Source organism: Pleurodeles waltl, chromosome 6, assembly GCF_031143425.1.
Source record: "Pleurodeles waltl isolate 20211129_DDA chromosome 6, aPleWal1.hap1.20221129, whole genome shotgun sequence".
Taxonomy (NCBI): Eukaryota; Metazoa; Chordata; class Amphibia; order Caudata; family Salamandridae; genus Pleurodeles; species Pleurodeles waltl.
The window spans coordinates 1,461,008,292-1,461,027,399 of NC_090445.1; positions in this window are offsets into that span (position 1 = coordinate 1,461,008,292).

Sequence of the window (19,108 nt, forward strand, 5' to 3'; positions counted from 1 at the left end):
CTAACTATAAAAGCTTAGTAGAGCTACATAAACATATGTGCACATGGTGCTCTTGCCTGATCCTCTGGTGCAACATAAAGATGTCCATACAGGAGTAGGACCTCCTCCACAAGCTTCCCCAGCTCTTCTGGTGAGAAGGCAGGGGCCCTATCACCTGTAGGACGTGGCAGGATTGCTCCCAGAGGCAGTACACAGCAGCTCAGGTCGTGGAGTTCTTGCTGACGGCAGTGTCAGGAGTAAAATTAAAGATAATGCAGGAGATGACGGTCACGTTCACCACATAAGCGACCGTCACCGCCAGCGAACACTGCCATTGGCCCTAAACCACCACGGACAGCAATATTATCCATTGGCAGTGTCCGCCATGGTAGCATCCGCATACCGCCATGACGACTTCTGCTGGTGGTCGCGGTCATTTCCAAATGTCCAGTGCAGCAGGTCAGGCAGATGCCATTTTAAAGCCTTTTGATGTTCGGAAAAGTGACTTTTTGATGCTTCACAATGTAGGAAACATTTCGGCCAATATTTATACTTTTTTAGCACCTCATTTGCGTAATTTGTTTACGCAAAAGCAGCGCAAACTTACAAAATACAATTGCATTTTGTAAGTTTGCGCCAATTTTGCGTCAAAATAACACGCAAATGCGGCGCTAAAAAAGTATAAATATGGGCCTTCTACTGCATCATTTTCATTGCTGGCATTGTCTAAAAATGTGTTTTTGTCCTGATTGAAGGACCATGTTGTCATGCTAATTTTCAGAATTTTTTGATGGCACAGTCACCACCCTCTCGACCATGGGCAAAATTGTGGTTTTGGGATTTTGTTCATAGGCATTGCTTAATGTTAGTGTCACTGACATATCAGTATATGTATACACATATTAGTAGAGGCAAGGGGATGACATGTAACTAATGTGACACTTTTACCATTGGTATGTGCTGTGTATCATGTTTTCACTGTATCAAATGGCATGTCACAGTTTTTATGTGACATATGTCATGTCACTTACTGAGTGATAGACACACCTTCATATTTTCTCTCGCATAGTTAACCTGGAATGAGAAGGATCAGACAACCTCATGTCTACAGTCCACTAGCAGACTTACAGACCATGGAGAATAGACATGTCATAAAAATGTATTGCCTGGATAGGCAGACAATCAAGGATCTCTGTCATCATTTGGAGCCAGATCCGACGCCTGCCATGTCCTGTACTTCCTGGCCACAGGATTTTTCCAATATACATTGGCCCTAACTACAGGGATGTCCCAGCCTTTGTTCAGTCTGGACTTGAAGGATGAACTCTATATGGTTTGACACACATCCTACATGTATTGGTTCCCCACATGTCAAGGAACAGGTTTATTGTAACAGGAAGAACTTCCACTCCATAAATGTCCAAGTAGTTTGTTTGGCAGACCTCTACATTTCCTAAGTATGTGCATGGTGCCCAGGTTTAGTCCATGATGCCTTCATCATGCAGAACAGCACTATCCCACAGCTGATAAAACAACAGTACCCATAGAGGGCCTGGGTGCTTGGTATATTACATATGTCATGTGTGTTTGTATGCTATGTCTGCAAACAAATGTGATGATGCCCTGGACTCATGTTTGCACATGTGACTATTCCTTACAGAGGACTCTGCCTACCCAAACTGTCCCTGGTTGTTGACACCAGTAAGGAACCCAACCACGCCAGGGGAAGTCTGCTTCAACGAGGCCCATGGAAGGACATGGCGTGCCGTGGAGCGGGCTTTTGGGCTCCTGAAGGCAAGATTCTGCAGCATCGATAAGTCAGGTTGAGTCCTCCTCTACTCACCCACTAAAGTATGTCAGATCATTGTGGCCTGCTGCATGTTCCACAACCTTGCCCTTGCAACAGATCCCATACATACCAGATGAGGGGGAGATAGCAGTTCCACCGGGTGAGAATGCAGAAATGCCAAGTGAGGATGACAGTGATGAGGATGAAGGTGGAGACGTGGCCAGATCTCATCAATCAGTACTTCACCTGAGTGTAAGTATGTGATGTTTTGTAATTTCACTGACTCCGTGGGTAGTGTGGAGGTCAGGACTTTTTAAGAAGTGAAAGGTCTGTGTGACCATCAGACTGGTCATTTGATGCTTTTTAATATACAGCTCAGGTTTTCAGGCAAGTTTAGACTTGGGAGATTTCCTTAGTTTGGGGCAATCAAAATGCACAATCTATGAAACAACAATATTTGGAACAGATTTTTCTGGGTCATGTAAGCCTTTACCTGCCTAAACTACTTGTTTACCACTTTTTCCTTCTAGGTTTCTTCACAATGCCATCCTCATGTGGACATTTCTGAGCTGTGTCAATGGTAGGTGGCTTTAGCTGGTCGGATATATGTAGTGAACATGGATTTAGCAACGTACTGTGTTACTTATTTCTGGGGTGTATGAGTCCCATGTTTAGGCTATCGGGACAGTGGTATGGCAGAGATCTGTTCCACACAATAGACCTGTTTGCCATGGTACGTGGGTCCAATGGTGTCATATGTGTGATCATGTGTCTGTGCAATCCATTCACTCACGCTTCACATTGTATTGTTAATGATCCTGTTTGACTTGCATGTAGCTGTCAATGTGTTTCTTCATTGCAGGCCACTGTGGATGTGTGTCAACACTGACATAGGTGAGTAACCGGCCTACAGATGTCTGACAATTGTAAGTGGAAGGTTCACTGACTAGGGACTGTTGTACTGTCCTCTGTATTATGGGGTATGTTGATTTGGCGGACATGGTATAGGTATGTGTTAACAGTTCAGCTGTTGACAATTTCCACCAATCCGTTTGGCTATTCGGAGGGACACAGTCTGACATGTCCCTTACTTCAATGGTTTGTGGGATGTTACTTACTGGCACCTCGGCAGGAGCAATAAATGTTTAGACATACTTGACTATGACAGTCTGGACACTTGGTCAGCCAATGTGCTGCACAGTGTAATAAATAGAGATTGGTGATTGTCCACTTGTGTCATTATGTTGGTATTGATCCCCACCATAACATTACCTGTGACATGTTCCTCCTCACATTTCCCTCTTATGAGTTAGTCATGAGCATGAAATATATTTCGGATTAAACTACTCACATAGGTGAAAAATGACTATCATACATAGGGCCAGATTTATACTTTTTTACGCAAAACTGCGCTAACGCAGTTTTGCTTCAAAAATGTTTATCGCTGGCTAGTGTCATTTCTTACCCGTGCGTCAAATTTATACTTTGACGCTGGGTGGCGCTAAGAATAGGTTAGAGTCATTTTTCCTGATGCTAACCATTGCGCCTTGTCAAAAGGCAAAATGACGTTAACGCAGGAAAAATTACTCTAATCCAGTTTGCGACATGGAAAAACTTTACAAAACGGATATGCGCCATTTTTCCATGCAATAGCGTCAAAAAGCAACACAAATGGAGCAAACAGTGCTAAGGAACCCCAAAATTGATCCCAGAAGCCAGGAGAGACCCCAGGGAGAACCCAGACAACCAGGAACCAGCCGGAAGGACACAGACAAGACCCAGGGGATAGACAAGAAGAAGAGGAAGAGTCACTTCAGCGCAGAGGAGCATGAAATTCTGGTGATAGAGGTGACGAAGCACAGCATCAACTCTTCATCATCTTTAAATTGCCAATTGGGAGAAGAGAGGAAATTTGGCAACAGATTGTGGACAAGATTAACAGAGTGGCAGAGGTCAGGAGAACTGTCACTGGGTGCAAGAAGTGCTGGAATGACTGCAAGCGCAGGACAAAGGAAAAAATGGCAAGGAACAGGGACGCAGCACTGCAGACCGGAGGTGGGAGTCCAGCACCGCAAGAGGACTTGGACGAGATGGAGGAGATGGTTGAAGCCGTCATCCCGGAGGAAATCGTCACTGGTATCGCAGGACAGGACAGTGCAGACTACCAGGAAACAACACATATGCAGGGTAAGTTGCATGGGAGACCAAAATGCCTAAATGTAAGTGCAAGAAGGGGAGGCACATACCTACTTCACAATGCATGTCAGCCCTGAAAATCAGGCAGTGGAAAGGGCAAAGGGGCACGGCACGGGACTCCCTCGACTGCCCATGCCAGGTGCATGGGCTGTGCAGGGGCATCCAGGGGCACAGCACAACACAACACCAACAACAACCATTGCATGAGATTACACTGCCATGCCAAGGTTGCTGGAAATGCTGAAGCAGAGCTGGAGGGTAGGGTAGAACGTAAAACTGGTCTGGTGTCATAGGACAGCTGGTATTGTCAGAACGTAAACTAGAGGGCAATGCCCAGTCTTAGGCCATTGGCTCAAGCAGCATTTTCCCATTGACAACAGTTGCCAATACTACCTGTGCTGTGTGTGCTGGTGAATTAGGAAATGGCAGTTTGATGCCCATGGCACAAACACACTCACTATGAGGGTTCAGTATGACTACGTGATCAATCCCCATCAATCTCCATCCAAGTGCAACTCCTGTCAACTGCTCATGTCCATAGACTCAATAACCATCAGGCACTGTCACATACATATGATGTACACAGCAGTAATCTCATACCCATGCTGCCCATTCCTGGGTTTACCCCTATGCCTGTGTCACAATAGCTGCAATGCCACCATGCAACATCTCAGGTGTCATAGTGCTAAGACAACTGCATTGAGGGGGAGGACATATGTGTATAGGAAGGCAAACACACCTGCACAATCACAAGAAGAAATGGAACTCTGCCAGGCCCATCGGTGCAATGCAATGTAGCACACATACACAAACATCAACATGAGAAACTACGAATGGTAACTCCTGTATTGTCTCATGGAAATGTGTGGTGCTAGGTCTCAGCACCGCATAGGTGTATGTGAAAAATGAGAGACTGGGACAGGGCCATATTGTTATGTGTGGTGCTGTGGCATCAGCACACCAACAATCATTGCAAGGGCTCACCATGCTAATGGAAGCAGAGGGAGGGTTGATGAGGACAAGAAGGTAGCAAGCCACAATTAGGACAGAACCCACACCTAGAAGATGTGACACAGAGCATTGCCCATACTGCCCACAGTACATGTGACATGTAGGTGGGACATAGGGCTGAGAGACTGTAAATATTAATGACAGGAACAATGCATGGGAACCAAGATAACAGTGACATCAAATTACAACTGGCACAACACAGACACACTAATTGTACAATATGTCATTGCAGAGGACGATGGCTCTCCTATGGATCTGTCTGTCCTGGACTACCCTGATGACCTGGATGACCAGCTGACAACCATCAGCCAGGAAACCCTCCAAGATGCCCTGGGAACCCTCCAGACACCACCTCCAGTCGCAAGGAGGAGCATACATGTGGCAGCCATCCCAGAGGACCCACCCACCACCCCAATAATACGACCTGGCAGCTCAAACACAGCCGAGGACTCTGATGACACAGGGACCACCTTTGAGAGGATAGTAGTGGGAGTACAGTGGGAGCTGGCCAAGGAGGTGCGGGTGGGGATGCAAACTATGGCAGCCAGCCTGGAGGGGATGCGCATGTGCATGAGGACGTCTGCAGAACAGACTGCAGCCATACAAGTCGCACAATCCCTACTGCAATGAGTCCAACAGTGTGTGAGGGACCTCACCACTGCTGTGAGGGAGTTGCCACAACACTTGCCCTACCAATCTTGCAGCTGCGTACATGACAACAAGCTGGACTACATGCACCAGGAACAGGCCTCCCTCAGGGCAGACATTGCTGCCTACCACAGGGATGTTGCTGCCATTCTCAATAATCAGCAGCTCTTACTTGATGCAGTGATGCTATATGTAGTTCCACAGATGGCAGCTGCCGGGAATTTGGTGTCCACTTCTCCAACCGCTTAAGTGTGTGTGGCCCCCTCAAACCCACCACCACCACCATCAAGGGCAGAGGAGACGACACACACATCAGAGGATGAAGATGTGGAACAGATCATCTTCACCCGGAGAAGTAGCCGGTAGCACCAGCCCATGCCACATGGGCACTGAATTTCCCTTTGTCCTGTGCTTGACAACATGCCAGTGTTGCTACAGTTTGTGACATGCACTCTTCACCGACACACTGTTAAACTTTCCACTATGGACTGCAATTGTCTCTCACTACTCCATTGGCAATTCATGTCCCTCTGCACTGAACGACAGTTCATCTCAGCATATCAAATGACATATCCCTCAACCTTACATTTGTGTTGCCTCACAATAGAATGCTTTACAATAATGAGGTCACAGACCTGGACTATGTAAATATTGCATTACAGCACTTTAAAATAAACAGCGCCTACAGACCCACTTAGTCTCTGTGTAATGTGACACATCTACTTTGCTGGAGATTTGCGATGCATGTAACATGTCTATGGTCACAGAGTGTCAATACCATATAAAATATAGGCCCTCATTATGACATTGGCGGTAAATCCCACTAACAGCCACGCTGACTGGCGCCAACTTACCACTGCTGCGGCGGATATTCATTCACCATATTATGACACACACACCAATCCCTCAGTATACAGCCACAGACACAAATCCGCCACACCAAAGGTCAGTGATAAATTGGCGGTATAAAAACCTACACCGTTACGCCAACAGAACAACGTCCATCACATTATGACCCATGAATCACCATGGCGGACATTCAACAGCGGTAAACCATTGGCGGTACATACTGGCCCGCTCAAAATGGACAGTCACATACAAAACAACACCACATTGGGCAATTCAAACAACACACACCTGACATTCATACATACACCACACCCACACCACTATAAAACACACACCCACATTACCCACAACCCTTTACCATTCCAAACCATTGCCAGCAGAGAGACATCAAGCCCACAGACACAACTAGAGCCACACACTAGTCACACCTATACACCACTCATGCCCTCCACATCACACCCCAACACATTACCCAACACACCCTCACCCACACACCTCACACAACACCCATGGCACCACAAAGACACCCCTGTTTCACATAGGATGAGCTAAGGGTCATGGTGGAGGAAATTATCAGGGTAGAGCCATAGTTATTTGGAGCATAGGTGCAGCAGATATCGATAGCTAGGAAGATGGAGCTATGGCGGAGAATAGTGGACAGGGTCAACACCGTGGGACAGCACCCAAGAACTAGGGATGACATCATAAAGAGGTGGAATGACCTACAGGGGAAGGTATGTTCCATTGCAGCAAGTCACCAGCTTGCTGTACAGAGGACTGGCGGTGGGCCCCCACCTCTTCCCCCGCAACTAACAGCATGGGAGGAGCAAGCCTTGGCAATCCTGCATCCTGAGGGCCTGGCCAGAGTAGGAGGAGGACTGGACTCTGGTAAGTAAACTCTCTATTACTATCACTCCCCTACCTGCATGCCATCACATACCCCCACCCTCACCCTGACTCCCATTACTCCACCACTTCCCACACACCCCACCATCACATCTCACTCATCCCAGTGCCAAACCCTGCATGCTCTACCAATGCATGGACACCACTCACAGCCCTGCATGGGCACTCATCACTAAAGCATGCACACTATCGAGAACTAATCATCCCACCATACACCAAGGTACACAAGTTAAAGCTGCCAGGGCAAATACAACCAAAGAGGGCAAGCCACGGATGCACAATATGTCAAACACAGAAACCATAACACATCATTTACATCCCCACAAGTGCCCCAGCCAATGTCAGCGGAGAGGAGGTGCCAGCAATATCCAATCCCCCAACAGAAGAGGCCCACAGTGATGACAGCAACTATGGTCTTCTGGATCTGGATGACCTACCTGGCCCATCAGGAACCTCTGGACAGCTGGTTACTCAGGCCAGTCACACACCACCACAGAGCCTCCCCCATCAGGAAACACCACCACAGCACCCTCCAAGCATACCCACACCTCTGTCCCCAGGACACGTCAATCAGCAGTGTGTCCACCTCTACAGGGACCCCAGGACAAACCTCATACCCAAGACAATCAGGGCCCTGGGGTCAGTGGCAGTGGGCACACGGTTCAGGGGACAGAGACACAGGCCAACAGTAATGTCTGATCTTAGATGTTCTGTTGTCCTCATCCTCATCCTCTGCCTCCTCATACTCACTGTCCACAGGGTCCACTGCTGGCACAAGGGCATCTCCAGCCTCCTCCTCCTGCAGGAATGGGACATGGAAATGGTTATGCAACATGCAGCATGCCACCACTATCTGGTAGACCTGTTTCGGTGAGTAGCACAGGGAACCACCTGTCAGATGGAGGCACCAGAACCTGGCCTTCAGGAGGCCAAAGGTCCTTTCAACTATCCTTCTGGTTCGCCCATGGGCCTCATTATAACATTCTTCTGCCCTTGTCCTGGCATTCCTCACAGGGGTCAGCAGCCATGAGAGGTTGGGGTAACCAGAGTCACCTGAAATATTGAGGGACAACATTTAGCCACACACTATCCCATATGGCCCACACCATACCCATACACCAACATCTAGTGGGTGGGAAAAGGTCTCTCCTATTAGCCACACCCTGTGCCTCTGTAGTTGGGACATCACATTTGGGATGCTGCTATTCCTCAGGACAAAGGCGTCATGCAGCGACCCAGGATACTTAGCATTGACTTGGGAGATGTACTAGTCCGCCAAGCACACCATCTGTACATTCATAGAGTGGAAACTCTTCAGATTTCTGAACACCTGTTCATTCTGGCAGGGGGGACAAATGCAATATTTGTTCCATCAATCACCCCAATTATGTTGGGGATATGTCCCATTGTATAGAACTCGGTCTTCACTGTGGCCATATCTTCAACCTGGGGGAAAACAATGTAGCTGCACAAGTGTTTTATCAGGGCAGACAACACACTTGTCAGCACTATTGAGAACACTGGCTGTGACATTCCTGCTGCCAAGCCCACTGTCACTTGGAAAGAACCAGTTGCCAGGAAATGGATCACTGATAGAACTTGTACAAGAGAGGGGACGGATAGCAGACATCAAGTCAGGCTCCAATTGGGCACACAGCTCTGTGTTGTGGCCCTGTCAAGTATATAGGTGAGGATAATGTGCTTGTCCTCCTGTGTTGCCAAGTCCATCAGGGGTCTGTACACGGGGTATGTCTACATCTCCCATTCATCTGCAGCGGTAGGAATCTAAGGGACAAAAGAGTGAGGAGCCAGTTACAAACTGAACAATGGAGCTACAACATAACTTTTCATCCTGTTAACTTGTAATGGGTCAGTGTGATTTGTCCAGTATGTCCTCATATCACCAGTGATGCAGCAATTATCCAGCCTGCCCTGCCCCCACCCCAAAATGGCATCTACTTGTCCTGTATGGAGGGACAGTGGAAGTGAGGTAATTCCGCTGAGGTTGTGCGCCTTTGCGGGAGGTGGTCGAGAACCGTAGTGCAACTCCTCATTGGTTATAATTGGGCCCTATGGGGTACAGTGGCTAATGGTGATCTATGTCAGCGGTGACAGTATGCACCGCCGCAGACGTGACCGCCATTTTCTATCTTATTCCTCACTTGCTACTTGACCTTCAACAGGAGAGTACCTACACTACATATGCTGCTGTGACCTGTGTCTGGAACCTACCATGGCCCATGTGACCAGGGAAAGGGCCCCAGGCTTCACTTCAGAGGAGTTGGAGAGACTGGTGGATGGGGTCCTACCCCAGTACGGACTGCTGTATGGGCCTCCAGACCAACAGGTGAGTACACTGTGAGCACGATGCATGTGACATCAATGCATGGAGTGGTGTGTGTGAAGGCCTCGTGTAAGGGGGTTGGGTGGATGTCCTCTCGGGGTGTATAGGTTGTGTGATGGGCCATGTGTGTGCCAATGGTGATGGAAACGGGTATGGTGAGCCATATGTGTAACTGGCTGGACTGTTTGTCTAAATCTATTTTCATGTGTGTATTGCCTCTGCAGGTCAGCGCCCATCAAAAGAAGGGAATATGGCATGCCATCACCAAGGAGGTGCGGTCCCTGGGGGGTCTATGGCAGGCGGAACACCCACTGCCGGAAACGGTGGGAGGACCTGAGATGCTGGGCACTGACGAAGGCCCAGCTGGGGATGGCCTCCCAATGAGGAAGGGGTGCCCATCGAACCCTGACCCACCTGATGGCCCACATACTGGCAGTGGCCTATCCAGAGCTGGAAGGGCGCTTGAGGGCATCACAGCAGCCACAAGGGGGTGAGTACAGTGCCCATCATTACAACTTACACATGGTAGGGTGGTATCCAGGTGGGGGATGTGTGTCAGTGGGAGCCCCTAGGTCAGGCCTGACATTGCAGCGTAGGCCCCCTGGTGGCTAGGGTTCAGAAGGGAAAATCTTGCTACTTAGCTCGTAGACACTACTGGTCAGGGCTCTGTGGGTCCCAGGTGTGCTACATTTAGCGGTGTGTGCCCCTCCCCATGCCTTGGCTGCTATTTCTCTGGTAGTGCTATGGCATATTGTGTAGGCCTGTTCCCTGTGTGTGAGGGTGCTGTGTACGCCAACGGTGGTGTTGGTGCAGCCACTGACCAAGTGTATCCTTTGTCTCTTCCCCTCCTTTTTGTTTTGTCATCCTGTTCTTATGTGCATTAGCATAATCTGACAGAGGAGCAGAGGCACCGGCGATGGAGGGAGCTGCATCCCACAGGACCTGGGAAGCAGAGTCCACCGACAGTGAGGGCACCAGTGGGACGGAGGGTGAGGGAAGCACCACGGTGGAAACTGGAGGGGACAGTTCTGACACAGAAACCTCCTCTGATGGAAGCTCCCTGGTGGTGGTGGACACTTCTGCGACTACCCCAGCTACAGGTACAACCGCCACCCCGTACCAGCACTGCCCTCCCAGCAGCCCCTCATCGAGTTGCCTGAGCCCGTTCACCCGGGAGGGTGGGCATCTCCTTCTCCCCAGGCACCTCAGGCCCTGCCCCAGTCAGCCCTGCTGCCATGAGTGAGGAGGCTATTGACCTCCTGAGATCCCTCTCTGTAGGGCAGTCAACCATTGTGAATGCCATCCAGGGGCTGGCAGCCCCGATGCAACAATCTAATGCATTTTTGGAGGGAATTCACACTGGATTGGCGGCCCAACAGAGATTGATTCAGGCTCTGGCCTCCTCTCTGATGGCAGCCCTTGTCCCTGTTTCTACCCTCCCCCCTCCAACTTCCACTGCCCAGTACCATTCTCCTCAACCCCAACCCATCCCAAGCACACAGGCAGAAGAGCATGCACACAAGACAACAGCCAGGAGTTTCACAGGTAAACACAAGCACCACACTTCATCCCACAGGCACTCACACAAACACCATCCAGTTGCGGACACACCAACATCCATCTATTTCCATGGTGCCCCCCTCCACCTTCTCCACCACCTCCCACCCAGTTCCGTCCACACTCACACCTGCATGCACTACATTATCATCACCACACCAAGCAGAACACACACCTCACTGGCAGACACCTCCACAATAGCCATGCACACGTCCCCCGAGTCCTCTCCCACTGTGTCTGTCCCCCCTCCTAAAGTACACAAACGTAAGCAGTCAGACACCCAACAGCCATGAACTTCACAACGGCATACAGCCTATGCACCTGCACCCAAAAGCAGCAGACAGGCACCTCCAACAACCATTCCCTCATCCTCCACTCCCATTCCTCCTCCCTTTTACCACCCCAATGTCCCTAAAAAACTGTTCCTATCCACCAATTGACCTCTTCCCTACCCCTCCCCCATCCTGCACATATGGGCAGGGTAGGAATAACCCAGCCAAGCACCTCAGCCCCCAGTCCAGTGTTGACATGAACTTCAGGCTGCAGGCAAATGTCCCACAGTGCCCAACATCACAACACAAGATCAAAACTATTACAGATTAAAAAGCACACCTACCTGTCCAATACATGGGAACCATAGTCACGTTGAGTGGTGGGTACAATGGATGGCAGGTGCATTGAGCTTTAGATTTGTTGTAGCTGCCCATGTGACACCTCAGTTGGAAGTGGGAATAACATGTCAAGAGAGGGATGTGGATGCAGTATGGAATACACAGGCCAACAGACAATTGGCACTGTACACTCATGCAAAGACCCTGAGCACCCAAGCATATGAAACATGCAGTAAGGGAGTACCTAAATCTTTAATAACTATGTATGAAACAGAACTTAAAACTATGTAACACACCTATACTAACCTAATCTATCCTAACTATATATTACCCACAACTGACCCTAACTACCCCATGCTAAGCTTACTTACCACATTTAACAACCCACTCTAAACATTTGACCCTCACGCCCTTATATGACGAGACACATGTAGGACAACATATAGGCCCTCATTCCAACCCTGGCGGTCTATGACCGCCAGGGTGGAGGGCAACGGAAGCATCGCCAACAGGCTGGCAGTGCTTCCAGGGCCATTTGGTCAGAAAAGGGGAACCTGGCCCAGGGAATCCTCCAACAGCGCCGCCATGGGGATTCCGACCCCCTTCCCGCCAGCCTGTTTCTGGCGGTTTACACCGCCAGAACCAGGATGGCGGGAACGGGTGTCGTGGGGCCCCTGGGGGCCCCTGCACTGCCCATGCCACTGGCATGGGCAGTGCAGGGGCTCCCTAACAAGGCCCCATGAAGATTTTCACTGTCTGCTTTGCAGACAGTGAAAATCGCGACGGGTACTACTGCACCCGTCGCACCCCTGCAACACCGCCGGCTCCATTCGGAGCCGGCTTCTATGATGCAGGGGCTTTCCCGCTGGGCCGGCGGGCGGCCTTTTGGCAGTCGCCCGCCGGCCCAGCGGGAAAGCCAGAATGGCATCCGCGGTCTCCTGATTCGGCCATTCGGCGGTGACCGCATGGCGCGGTCAGAATGACCGCCATAGTAACCTAAACATATACTAACTAATACTAAACAAATATATATATTTTTTTATTTATTATTTGTTTTCTTCTTAAATACACAAACGCCCCAACATTAACCAAACAAACTAACATGTAATAATATGAAACCCCCCCAACCTACTTATACTATCTAAACCACTACGCTACTCTAACCTATCACTAAACCCCTTAAACCAACTACAAAACAGGATGAGGAATGAGGAGGGAGGAGACTGAATTAGGGGTGAGGGGAGGCAAGAGTTCCCTCTTCAGTGTCTTCTTTATTGCCTTGAGCCTCTGTGTGTTTTTGTTCCCATCCCTCTGTATTGTGTCTAGCTTTTTCAACACTTTCCTCATGTCCCTCTGGAGCTCAGCTATTGCAGCCATGTCCATAGCAGCAGATGTGGTGGTCTGTGTTGCAGAGGTTGATAATCCAGCAGGTGTGGTGGTCGGTGGGCAGACGTTGAAGGTGCAACAGGTGTGGTGGTTAGTGGTGCCGAGGTTGACGGTGCAGCAGGTGGGGCTGATGTGACAGTTGCCACTGTAGTACTGGCTGCAGTTGTGGTGGTGGCTCCAACCTTTGTGGCCAATGCTGGTCCCCCTTGGCTGAAAGCCCGCCATTTTCCTGTGGCTCACTCTCTCTGATAGCGTCTTGCCATCCTTTGGTACCCAGACTCGACCTCCAATATGTGTCTGTATATCACTGCCCACTTCTGGAAAACCCTGAACTCTGCTACATCCATGCTTGCAGCTGTAAAAAGTAGCCAGGCAACCATCAGTGTCATCATTGTGTGATGCATGTACAAATGATAATCTAATACTCTGCCTCAATTTGCACATGCAGTCCATATCACAGACCAGATGATATATTGTCCCTGATAAATGAAATGGCAACGCTGCCTACCCATCATATCTTTTACACCACAGCAAAGCACAACAAGAGGTGGACCAAATAAAGTGATCTGTGCATTTATTGTAGTGCAATGTGTCACAATGCAAAGACAGCAACTACTTCACATTGGCCAGGCCGACTAATCTTTATCATCTGAGTAAAATTCAAGGCACTCAAGACCAGTGTTTTGTAGATGTAATTGGCAGGATGGTACGCAGTTGCTAATCAGAAGGGGTCAGTGTTGTTTGAGACACATGCATGCTTGAATGAGATGACTGTCATCTACACTGTGACCATCACATCTACCTACATATTTGTTGTTACCCTACCCCTGTGCCTCGGGGGGGGTGGGCATGCAATACATCATCACAACTGTCGAGGACAACCAATAAGCCATGTTCACTTGTACATGGATTTAGTGAGTGGAATACATGTGAGGAGGGCTGCCATCTAGGAATGAGGTATCCATAGGTCATTCACATCTACATTCATGTGTCCAGTTGTGGACAACCATCAACGCCTGATCTGCCAACACAATGCCCAAAACACCAACATTGATGACAGCACACGTCTGGCCTTGACCTGCATGCATGCCTATTACATATCACATAAGTGTCACGTAAATGGAGTACAACTTATGGGGCTAGATGCTGGGGGACTGTTATCCATACAGTCCTACATGTACATTACAATACAGGGATGCACAATTTTGAGCGGAAAACTGATGCATCACTGTCTTGTGAGAATGAGGGTATGACTCAGTGACAATATTCTGACACTGAAGCACTTCCAAGTCACATGAGGGCCTACATGTGGCTACTAACCACCTTGTTCACATGCTGCTGCCTATTGTGCAGCACAAGACTCCCAAGATATGACTCTCTGCCTGTGAATGTCGAACCCTTGCATGGAACACTATGTCAACATCCAGTCAAGTAATCACATGCCAGCTCATATCTTGCAATGAGTGCAACACACAAGAGTCACTCACATAACAGCTGCAATCACTACACAGGACAGACATTATCACACTTACTGGATATGTCTGGGTCCTGAAATTGAGCCATATGGTACAGGGGGCATGTCCACCTGTAAGACATGGAAAGGAAATATATGCTCAATGTCAGATCACTGTACAAACATGTAGACAACATATCACAGTGTGTAACATTTTATATGAGTGAGCTGGTGATCCTGCATGTAGACACTCCAACAGACATGTCACTGCAAACTCACATTGACACTGACACTCCAGTGAGTGATAGACACACATCTGCACACATGCACTTGGCCTAACAATCATGGGGTGCTAAATCCGACAACAAACATTTGTGGCTAATCCATTTCAGATGGTACTCCATGTCATGATTTGTATTTGAATGACAAGGTCAATGTCACTTCCCAGGTGCACTGCAATACAAGTGACTCAGGTATTGTGGCTTGTGCATCAAGGGACACTGAGTTACTGTGTGATAGATATGTGGCTCAATTTTCAGTCTGCAATTATCATGAATTCAGTGGTCCATGACAGATGTGGCACAGTTGTATGTAGGTAACAAATGCACCATAGGCAGTGTCCCCTAAGCCGTGTATGCCCCCTTTGCCAACATAATGGCAGGGATCATTGTGTGTGTGTGTGTAATGATGACAATGTAGCGCTAAACATGGATTGGCCACTTCGCTGTCCTGATACAGTGAAATGTGGTACGCTGACAGTGTCTTACCTGATCATCATTGACAGAATGCACGGGCACAGGTGTTGTCATTGCACCTGAAATATGTGACTAAAAACTACATGTACCAAGATCAGGTTTTGTGAGTCACACATTGCGAGACTTAGCAACTCGCAATTTGCAAGTAGGATGATCTGAGTTACAACACTATCAATTACACTGTTTGCAAATCACAACTGGGGAAGCAAATTACCTCCCTCATGAATTATAGTGAAGTAGGTCTAATTTTGCAAACCCCTTGGGAATGGCGGCATTCACAGGGATGCTGGCGTGCTGGGCTCAGCAGACCACCATGTCTGTGACTGCTTTTAAATAGAGATGTGTATTTTTTTTTTTTAATGCAGCCTTATTTCATCAAGGGTAAACAGAGAGCATTTAAAAAACCAGTAATATGACGTTAATAATTTTTTGAAGCAGCCAGTGGTCCGTGGGACCACTTCCTGCTCTGAAACAATTTTTGCATGCATTCCCAAAGGGGAAGGGATCCCATGGGGACCCCTCCCCTTTTGCAAATGGGTTAGCACCAACTTGAAACTGGTGGTAACTGCAATTGTTTAGCGCCAGCATTCGCGGTCACCAAACAATCAATCAGCGGACTGCGACTCGCTAATAGGAGAGGAATGCCCCTTCCTAAATGCCAATAGCAAACCCTGTTTTGTGATTGGGGAATGTGATAGCAGAATGGCAAAATTGGGGATGTGCATTGGAATGAACATTTTTTCTTGACGTAAACACATAAAATCCGAAAACTAGGCTGTTTGTGCCAATTAAAAATAGCTTGGTACATGTGGCCCTCAGTAATAGTAGGACATGACTCAACAAACCTCAGGACTGCATTGTTAACATGTACAGACTTGTGGACTACATCTCAGTACTGGGACTAAACTGTACTGCTTGCATTCAACATGGCCACAAACATTGCATGAAACACATCAAGACATCTGCTACTGTCACTCAGGAGCATTCTACTGTACACATTTGTCAATGTGATACTCACCAACAGCACCACCGATCACCACACCCAGGTGGTCCAGCAGATCCTGTTCTCTGGTCACCACGTCAGCCCAGCGATGCTTCAGCTGGTGCTCATTCCTGCTCGTGTGGAATACTTGTTTGAGGTGGTAGAGCACCTTGACCCACCGCAGCTGCCTTGCCTCTGTGTGATACCCCTGTATCACACGCCCACCCATCTCCAGCATTAATGGCAGAAAGTGGCACACCTGCCACACAAAGCCCCCAAGCTCCTCCTTCCCTGTGCAGGTCAGCCTCGCCCTTCCCGACATGTCCTTGCACAACAAAGCAAAACAGAAAAAGTGTAAAAAAGGAAGGAAAATAAATGTAAAAAAAAGAAACTTACAGCCCATACCTAAGAGCCCCAACTAACCCAACTAATGAAACCCCCAAACAGACAGTACAAATACAACCCAAAAGACACTAAACTACACAAAAGCACATAAACAGGTACAATAAACAAACAGAATACACAAACGACACAAGAGAGACACCACAAGCAACAGGAAACGCAATCCAGACACCAGCAACACCGAGCCTAATAAACACAGTCAAGAAAAACCACAAACTGTAAAGTGAAAGTACACCCACTGTACAATGCCTGTAAACAGAATTTCCTATTACATCACTTCCTGTCCCCTTTGCTGCCCGTTTTCCGTCATGTGTGTATTTTTTTGATGCATACGATGTTTGCGTGAATATTTTCAACACATAACAAACATGTGCGGCAACATACCACGCATTACCTTTAAACTTCAATTTCAATGGATATCCACATGCGTGTGGTGCGCAGGAGGAATTAACGCTAAGGGCCCATGTATTTTTAGTTAGAGTTTGCATGATTATTTTACACATTTGCATCAACATTTTTGATTGAAACTTTGATTGCATGATTTTCAATTATTTAACATGCATTTAACATGCATGCACGCTGTATCAAGATGAAGATAGGATGGTATGGCCTGCAGTGTGTGGTATAGTGGTTGGCCACATGTGGAAGAGCATGCAACTGTGTGTTTTGTGTGTGAATGATCTGTAACATCAATATGAGTGTTTCTGAAGGAAATGCATGCAATACATTGGACGTAATGCTCATGTATGAATGTGTTACAAATAGGTATCTACATCTGATGGCAATCAGTGATCTTCAACAGTGATGATATGTGTTTGTAATATGTGTTGACACATTTGATGTGTACAGTTGTTTGACTTTGGGGATATTACATTTCACAGGACAAACAAAACTCAGGGATGATTGAGGATGGTTGATGAGTGCTATGTCAGATATGTTACCTCTCATATGTCATTAATAGTTGGTTATGACTTCATGGTGACGTGTGTGTGAACTACCCATATGTTGGCCATGTGTACATGTTTGGTACGTACAGTGTTTGAGACACTGTGCCTTAATTCCACCCATAAAATGTTAGGGACACATCAGTTTGACTCATTACAATTACCTATGTTAGTTATGTTGCTGTGGTGGACCTGCTGCACTGGCTGCATGTGTTCACATATATTCAGATGTGCATTCTACAGAAGTGCCCAGTTCAAGTGTGTGGGCATGTGTACCCTGTGTCAGGATTGGGCTCCTGGGGTTCTGGTTTCATGCGGGTCTAGTTAGGAGTCTGTTAGAGGCACCCCTTGAGTTCACAGAATATCTCGCAAGGAAGTAGTGTACCAAATCAGAAGAGCAGCTAAAGGCATACAAGGGGAAAGGCCAGCTATGGTAAGGCAGAGCAAAACAGAAATGTGAAGGCAGAGCAACCTTAGTGTGAACAAATATGGAACAGGTCAGTAATGGACAAACACCAAGGACTTATCACTAAGACTGTACACAGGGTGAGGCTCAGAACTTCTCACAGCAACTGGGAATGTCAGTGCCTCTGTGCAGATTAATCTTACAGCTAGTCACCACGCAAGCCCCATAGAAAGGAGGCAGCAGAAGTGATCCTGTGTCTGGACCCCTAGGGCACATAAAAGGATTGTACTTACATACATGAGACTAGCCCTTGTGGTTCCGGCTGCCGGCTGGAGACACAGTGGCGAATCCTAGAATACAGCCATAGCACGCTGTAACTAATGACTACATGCAACACTAGACAATGGGGGGTGGATTTGCCTCCTGGAAACCAGGTGCCAGACCAAATACAAAGGAAAACCCTTCTAGACAGGTGAAGTCTGATAAGACACTTACCAGACACGATAACCCAGGAGGATGCAGAAAGCGAGGGAACCAACTAGGAGGCAAAGCCAGGCATAGGGAACAGGCTCAGGTTGACACAAAGCCTGGAACAGGTCTGAAAAACAGAAAGCAGGCTCTGGCAGAAACAAACATGAACAAGGCTGAGAAACAGGGAGCAGACTCTGACTGGAACAAGCAGGAACGGGAACGGGTAAACAGAGAGAAGGCTCAGGTGTAATCAGGACTGTAACACAATCCAACAAGGGGTCTGGAACACAGAGGAATCGTACTCCATTGCACAACAAAGAGCTTCAGGGAATGGCAGCGTCTAAGCAGTTCCAGGCAGCAGCAAGGCCATGGCAGAGTCACATGGCTGGGCTGCACAAGAGAGGTCACAGGTGTGGGCA